The sequence below is a fragment of the Panulirus ornatus genome, chromosome 48 (assembly GCF_036320965.1).
Source record: "Panulirus ornatus isolate Po-2019 chromosome 48, ASM3632096v1, whole genome shotgun sequence".
NCBI classification, from domain to species: domain Eukaryota; kingdom Metazoa; phylum Arthropoda; class Malacostraca; order Decapoda; family Palinuridae; genus Panulirus; species Panulirus ornatus.
This window is the reverse complement of record NC_092271.1, coordinates 28,548,063-28,556,298: the sequence shown is the minus strand read 5'-3', so window position 1 is coordinate 28,556,298 and position 8,236 is coordinate 28,548,063. Positions and strand designations below refer to the sequence as shown.

Here is an 8,236-nt window from a genome sequence, read left to right as displayed (position 1 = left end):
CAAGACTATAGTGGGGAGGGCTATGATCATGAAAAATGTGGGATTTAAAACTTGTAAAAGTTAGTGAAATTCTTATAAAAATCAAGAGAATATTTGAAAGCCACATCAAACTTCCTTTAAATTTAAAAGTCATGTTTTTCATTTGTTTTCAGTGTTATAATCGAAATACATCAATGCAAATGGTCATTGCATTCAGGCGTATGTTAGAGAAGGATTCCCAGAAATGGCAGCAATTGCTGGGATGAAGTGAACACATACAGGGCAAGAAACTGAATTTAAACACTTGATGCTTGTAAGAGCAATAACCACGAGAGCCTTATGGTATCATTTCTGAAACATTTGAATAGGGTAAGGGTAAATTTTGGGTGCTAGGGAAACTGATGTAAGTTTTCATAGGTTTTGTTGATTTTTATATGTATTTCACCTACTTTTACAATACTTCTGCTAAAGCTTTATAACCCTACCAACAATCATTTTTAGTATTGTGTAGGATTACTTAGTCATTATACCTTACAAATACCTTTCTGAATTACTGCTTTCTGATTACTGCTACCAAGTGTCAGGGGTCCATTGATATATTTGTCCTTCCCCTAAACTACATTTTTAATGAAAGTAGATTAAAAAGAGGAAAGAGTAAGGATGAAAGTTATTGAAAGGGTAAGGGTAGATTTTAGAAAATAGAACATTAAGAAAAATGTAATAATGAATAAGTACAGCAGCTTAGTTCACTGGATTGGATAGGGATAAGGAGAAATATGGTTATTTGAAACATTCAGCAAATGAAATGCTAACATTGATGATAACATTATGAACTGTGTTGATTGCTAATGGAGAAGGTAAAGAAGTGAAAGAAAAAAATGATGGGAAGAATGTCAGAAATGACATCTATTCATCGTGCAGAAATTAAATACAGACAAAAAATTGAGATTTGGTGTGAAATAACAGGCAAAGGAAAGTAAGCAATGAAAGCAAGGGATAGTATTAATAGAGGAATAGCTCTCAGAATGAATGATGACAAATGAAAGGGAAATGCAAGCAGGAGTTAAGGGAGGTGTCCTTGTTTAACACTGGGAAAAAATAAAAAAGACACTGAAAGGAATATTTTTAAGAGACAATTTTGAAAAGGTAGAAGGTAAATATGATAAGCTGAAAGTAATATGAAAGAATGAATTATAGTAAGAATACTTGAAAGAGCCAAAGGAAAACTGAGCAAAAGGGCTATTTTTGAAAGAAAAAGTTAGTGAGAATTTAAAGGGTCTCTGCATAATGGCTTTATAGGAATAATGTTTGATTAAATGAAGCTCAAAGAAAAAAAAGACGTAAAGTTGTAAATAGATTTATATAGCGTGTAGAGGAGTTTCAGCATGAACCATCCAGCTGTGTAGTAAAGGAGTTTTATGTAATATTGAAGGATTAACAGAAAGGACATAATTAAACTTTTAAATGGCAAAGATAGTACAAGGGAAGAACACTCTTGAGATTAGACATTTAGCAAAAGTGTGGTTTCTCTAACAGCTTTTCAGAAAAAGGAGAGAGCATGTGATGGAAGAAATATGGAGAATTGTAAGGAAAACCTTTCAGAAGTGAGTTCAGAAGTCTCAGAGAAAGAAGAGGAATGTATGATAATGTTTTTGTAAAAAATGAGGCCAATTTAAAGGACAATATGGAAACAAAGATATGTAGAAAAGTTAAAGTGAAAATAGGCAGAGGTGTTGGGAAAAAAAAAAAAAAAACTGACGTAATCAAAATCTAAGGACATATCATGATTATTTTCACTCACTCTGTCTACACCTGGTCCCAACAAATTGATAGTTGCCATAGTTTTACTATATTAAACTAAAAATTGTGGTATGGCTGATACATGTGTTAGTCTCTATGCTGGTTTGAATCTGTTAAAATGACATCACCCATTATTTATTACTGCCGACAAAACTATTGCCCAGGAGCTTTATCGATTTGTTTCATGTCATTTTGTATTTGTTGGACAGAGTTAACCTTCTACATCTCAAAAACTATAAACTTAACTGACATTAGACTTCACAAGGACTGATTTACTAGTGACTGACATGTTTAGGCTAAAATATGACCCATTCAAGGTCATCTCAGGTGAAAGTGATAAGAGAAAAGGAATGCAGAAATTAGTCAGGGCTCTTCAGGCGTTTGCAAACCTAACAACTAAATTTGGAAAAGTCGTAGGAAGGAAAGGCAAAGGAAGAAAGAGATTTCCACAGCTTGCCCGTTCAGGGGAAGAAAGGGGTATCATAACGGTCAAGCCTCAAGTGGTTGGTCTATACACAGGAACAGGGATGCAATAGTCAGACTCGTTCCTCGGGTCCAATCAAGCCTTGTTGTCAAGGGCACAACTCATGAGAGCAGCGGCCAAAATAACACTAGAACAAAGAGAAAACAACAGAAATACATAGAAGAAAGGGTTAAGTATGGGTGATGCCTGGATGATAAATGAGACAGAACGCTTTCGATGTCACTCGCGCTAAGTGAGAGGTAGACGAAGAACCATCCCAGATATGGGAGCCATATACATAATAGGGCGAATAAACGACCTGCAGACGAAGTAGCTGCTCAAAAGAATAGTTACAACGTCTAATACAAAACCCCCATCTTTAGGGGGTGTTTCCAGTATGGAGTGGAGGATATGGATACATGTATGTTCAACTTAAACGTTTAAGTTATTACAGGGAAGAGAAGATTGATAGCATAAATAAGCTTCAGTTGATGAATCTTAATCCACTTTTCATCATAGAAACTAGCTGAAAATCTAAATTCTATCACACGCCTTAGATTATGTTGTCATACATAATGAGATTAACAGACGAGTCATCAAATAGGTCAAGAATTATGCTAACCCATGTGGTAGCTACCTGACCTGTGAAGTGACTTTCCCTGACCTGTGATGGTGTGTGTGCTCCTCATGCACGTGTTGATGTTCCCTAACTCTTGTGATGGTGTTCCCTGATCCTTATGGTGATGTTCCATGACCCACATGGTAGTGTTCTGTGACCCGAATGATAGTATTCCCTGACCTGCTATTGTTACCGCTGCTTTGCTTCTACCCATTGCTGCCCAGTAAGTTATTGCTACTGCTGTACCTCTACCTGCTGTTGTTACTGCTAATTCTGGCCGTTAATAGAACTGTTACCGCCGCTGCCCAAAGCTATTACTGTTGCAACCTGCTACTGTTACTATTGCTGAAGTTCCTCCAGCATGAACTACCATCACCACCAATCGTTTGCTGTTGCTGGTATCATTAGAACTGCCTATGACATTGCCTTGGACGTTGGTTGCAAAGGGTGTGTATCAAATGAAAAAAGAAAATGGCGGCTGACGAACGCTGCACGACAGAAAACGTTCATTTGTAATAGATTTCGACTGACACGTTTTTGACGAGGTCATTCTACCTTTGTTCGGAAGCTTCTTGAGACTATTAATACAGTGCTTATGAAGAAATGAAAGCTTCGGTAACACAATGGAAATACTGTGGAATTATCTTCTGTATTAGTAAAGGTAATGACATAAACGTTATCTTGATCACTGAGTAGTAATCCAATAATCATAATACACTTTGGTAGATATCAGTACAGGTTAAGGTAGATATATTCCTCACATGTTTCCTTAAAGTTGGTGCTAAACGCTGTAATATTCTGTTATATTGTGATTCAGGCTCGGCACTGATTATGTAGAACATTTTGTTGAGTAGTGTTAATAGTGTTATTAGGGTCTGTGTAGTTTTGACATTTGTGCTTTATAGCAATCTGTATATTTCTTGAGGATTTTTCAGGCCTCTTTATCTACCTAAACAGGCTATGGCCTGACAAGGTATTACAGACAATCATCAAACTTAGATTAGACAAATACAGGCAAGTATAAGGCAAGATACAGAGGTGGGCTTAAGGCTTCAGCTATTTACTACTGAAAAAGTTAGATATTTTTCGATCTGTAGTCAAAACTTGACTTTGACGGCCATAATGACTCCGGCAGTTGATAGGCCTAAACCGACATTATTCTGAATAGTGAAATGATTAATGTTTCAATGTGTTAAGAGCTATATATTGTGCTGAGTTATGATAAGTGCATTATTCTGAATAGTGAAGTGATTGATGTTTCAATGTGTTAAGAGCTATATATTGTGCTGAGTTAATGCTGAGAGCTGTGTTGTGTTGAGGACCGTATGTCTTATTGAAAGCTGTGTATTATGTTGAGATCTATGTTGTGATGAAACTTTTGCGTTGCGGATTATGTACTGGGTAGAGTGTTGTGATTGTGATTTTTAAAGGTAGTTTACTGTCTTTAGGGCTGTGTTGTGTTAAGTACAGTGAGTGTGTTCTTTTGCACTATTCATAATAGTGCTGTGCTAAAGGCAGTGTGTTGTGTTAAGGGCAGTTCTTTTTGGTTAGAGGTAGTTTGTAGAGTTAATGGCAATGTGTAGGGTTAAGCAAGGCCACTGAAAGGATTTTAATCAGGAGGTACAATGTTTCTTACGGGCCCCGTTTCCTTCTCCATTAGTCATTCTGTTTTTATCCACTACAGTTTTATACCATTAGATGTAAGGCCAAAAAGGGTATGGAAGATGAGAGAGAGGTGGACTGTAGCGATCTGTTGATTTCCTGCATTTTTGTGATCCCAGGAAATTCCCGGGCCCCCTTTTGGACCCCCGGGCCTGGTACGATGTTACTCCTGTACCCCCGTCTCAGAGGCCCTGGATTTAAGGAGTGTAATGTGTGTAGGGCAGTGTTGTGTTAAGGGTAGTGTATAGTGTTAGGGACACTGTTTTGTGCTACGGGCAGTTTGCATTGCTAAGGGTAGTGTGTTGTGATAAGGGCAGTATGTTATGTAACGGATAGTGTATTGTGTTAGGGCTGTGTGCTTCCTTAACAGCAGTGTATAGTGTTAAGGGCATTGATAATGTTTTAAGGACAATGTGTAGTGTTAAGGGAAGCGTGTTGCGTCAAGGGCATTGTGTTGTGTTAGGGGCAATATAAGGACAGTGTGTTGTCTTAAGAGCAGTATGTTGTGTTAAGGAGTGTTAAGAACAGTGTGTTGTCTTAAGGGAGTGAGTAGAGTTAATGTTAGTATGTTGTGTTACGAACAGTGTGTTGTATTAAGGGAAGTGTTAGTACTAAGGGTAGTGTATGGTGTTGAGGGAAGTTCTTTGTGTTCAGAGCAGTGTAGCGTTACGGGAAGTGTATTTTGTTCAGGAGAGCGTGTAATGTTAAGGGCAGTCTTGTAATAAGGATAGTGAGTGTTGCGGGAAGTTTGTGTTGCAAGCCGTGTTCTGTCTTGAAAGTTGTCTTGTGGTAACACATTATGTTTTAGTACATATTTCCATTCTGAATGATCGTAGAAAATTCTTTCTTCGTGGTAAGAGGCAGGTACATCCGCTAGGGCATCGGGAGAGTTAGTGACGCCGGTACAGTGAGCCAGCACAACGGTAGTGTTTACGTTCCACTCCTTAGCCCAGTTTTTTTTTTTTTTTTTTCATCATGCCTCACGCACACGTGGGTTGTCAACATGCAAACGTGCACTTTCTCTGTTTCACACACAATTCACGTGACTCGAAAATTCACCTGTTGTGAGCGTCAGGCAATAGCCCCGTCTTTTGGAAGGATTTCGTCTGTCCTCTTAAATCAGTCTTCTCTCCAACCTTACCTATACCACTCAATTCTCATAACGTTAGTGTTGCCAGGGTAAAAATGTCATTTATCCTAATACAAAAATTACTAAATGCATGGCACATTCATGTATTTACACCTACAATGTGTTTATCATAACTGTCCTTGTTCATTTTGCTAATGAATATAAATGCTGTTCCCTTTGAGGCCGGCAACTACGTATTTCCGGCAGTGCGAGACAGTCCGCCGCCCAGCTTAGTTTTTAATTTGTGAATAAAAATTTCTACCGAGGACCTCTCGTGGCCCGTCCAGGGACGCTGTTCCCACTACACGTGCCTGTTCCACCTCAACAGTTAGGTTTTACAACTAAATATGTCTGATTTTTTTTTTATTTTGCCACTTTAGTGGCCTTTAAACATATTCTTGTGCTTGAAGCTGATGTATCTAATGAAATATATAATTTTTCTTATGTAAAATTTCGTTAGATTTATTTACCGTAAGCATGATTAAAACTGGTCGGTAAAATTTCGTTGGATTTATTTACCGCAAGCATGATTAAAATTCCTGGTCGGTGCACACCAGACTTGCTTCTCACAGAATCATCGAATGCATATGTCGAGCTTCATATTTATATCATGGCATCTTCAACGATTAAGGAATTCATATCCGGATATATGGAGAAAACATGTTTGATAATGTATCATCAGGACGTACACAACCGGCGTTGTTACCATATTCACAAATTATTAACAGTGAAGTTTTGACATTAATTGTCTTCTCGTTTTTGTTAAATGGAAATTATCTGGGAGAGATTTTGGCGTGGCTAGTGTGGCTGTGACAACATATGGGCGAACCTACCGACCATTCACCACTTCACGCGCCCAGACTATTTTTACTAAGGCCACACCCTGGCATATTATTAGAACATTACCGATCTCGCAGTGCAGTTTGTTATCCAGCTGGGCTTAATATATCAATTTATTATTAGAGTCTTGCTGGATATCGCTGACCATCTCACACTCTATTTATGTCATCAAGTGCAATACGTCATTATGATTAAGTACAACTGAGGAAGGTCGGTTGACGGCTCCAGAGTGAGGTCGTCTTATGGCCTACCACACTCAGCCATTATCACAGTGGTAAAAAACAAACTTGAAACGGTTGACCAATATCATTAGAGATGCACCATGTCCTTGTCCAGCAATTATATGTTTTAGCATTATAAGATGTAACATGTATATGATTTACAGTTAACGTATGATAGAATTTTACGTCATTTGTATGTTTTCCTAGCATATGTTGACTTTCTTAAAGTTAGCAACTAAATCATATGATTCAACCATAGGATATTATACAACTGTATGGATCAGAGGCTGTAGCCGCAGTTCAGTTTAGTGTGCCCACAGTACTGCACACATTTGTTTGCCGCGCTAATCCCGTGTCAGGTCGTCGTCTGTACAGGTTAGTATCAGAAGTAATTTTCAGTAATTCTTCCTCTCGGATACATTACGTGATCCTGTGTTGCACCGTCTCTATGGGAGCAGTTTGAAACGGGTTTTCGCAATTTTGGGCCGGTCATGGGCGCCCATGTACCGCCCATAGATCATTCAGGAGGCGCCCCTGCAAATGAATGTTACCTAGACGCTACTCCTGCTTGGTGACTCCTGTTACGGATACTCTACACCGGTAAGAGATGTAATGCTTTATATTCGTCTGATATTTTCTTCTGTCGTAGAGTATTTTCGTACATTCCATTAATGATGAGGTACTGGCGATATGATGAGTGTGGATTTTCTTTACCAATATAGATGATCTGAAAAAACTTTGAAGACCACCGAGAAATGAGAGGATTGAGCCTTTACCAGACCCGCATCAGGAGGACGCTCCCCTGCCCCACTATAAAGCTTCCTTAAGCTAATTTCTCATAGAATTTAACATCTCACACGGTAGAAATTCTGAACCTTCCATGGAAGAAAGCTCATGTCTTCAATGGGCGACATTCCTTAGGAAAAAGCCCAATTCAGCGTTAATGCATTTCTGCTAACTCGGGATTTCCGATTTCAATATATCGGCAGATTATTAATCTACATCGAATTGTTTCTCAGATTTCCAATCCTTCATGCTGAACATATGTGGTTCATCAGATTCATCGCGGCTCGTGAACCAGAGTATTAGTTATGGCCGCATATAAAGGCATCATTTCAAGCCTTTCACATGTCAAGAGCAAGAACCTTAGAGTTAGGTGTAGCAAGTGCTTCACGTGAATAGAATAGGGCGCCGTGGCACGTGTAGTGGGCGTGGGTGGCTGAAAGGTGAAGTGAGCGTTTCTCGCTACAGTGTAGCTAGCCGCCGCTCGCTACCTCCCTCCACGGCCGCTATCGACCACTTCATACACTGCCAACACTAGTACTGCTCTTTCTTGAACCTATTTCGGACACTCCCTTAAGCGTAAGTTGAGGATAGACGAGTTTGAGGACGGAACACGTCCTGTACTCTGCTGTACTATCATGTAAGGAAAACCATGGCCTCAAAGCCTCATCCCTGCCGGGGGTCGAACCCGGGACCTTTGGATTAGAAGTCCAACGCGCTTTCCACTGCGCCACAGGGAC

The 8,236-nt window shown here is 39.2% G+C and overlaps 1 non-coding gene across 1 annotated transcript; it reads right to left on the bottom strand.

The window, feature by feature from the left end:
• Nucleotides 1–8,163: 8,163 nt before the first annotated feature.
• On the bottom strand, nt 8,164–8,236 carry TRNAR-UCU (transfer RNA arginine (anticodon UCU)). The gene has a single exon. It is a non-coding gene; the product is annotated as a tRNA-Arg (tRNA).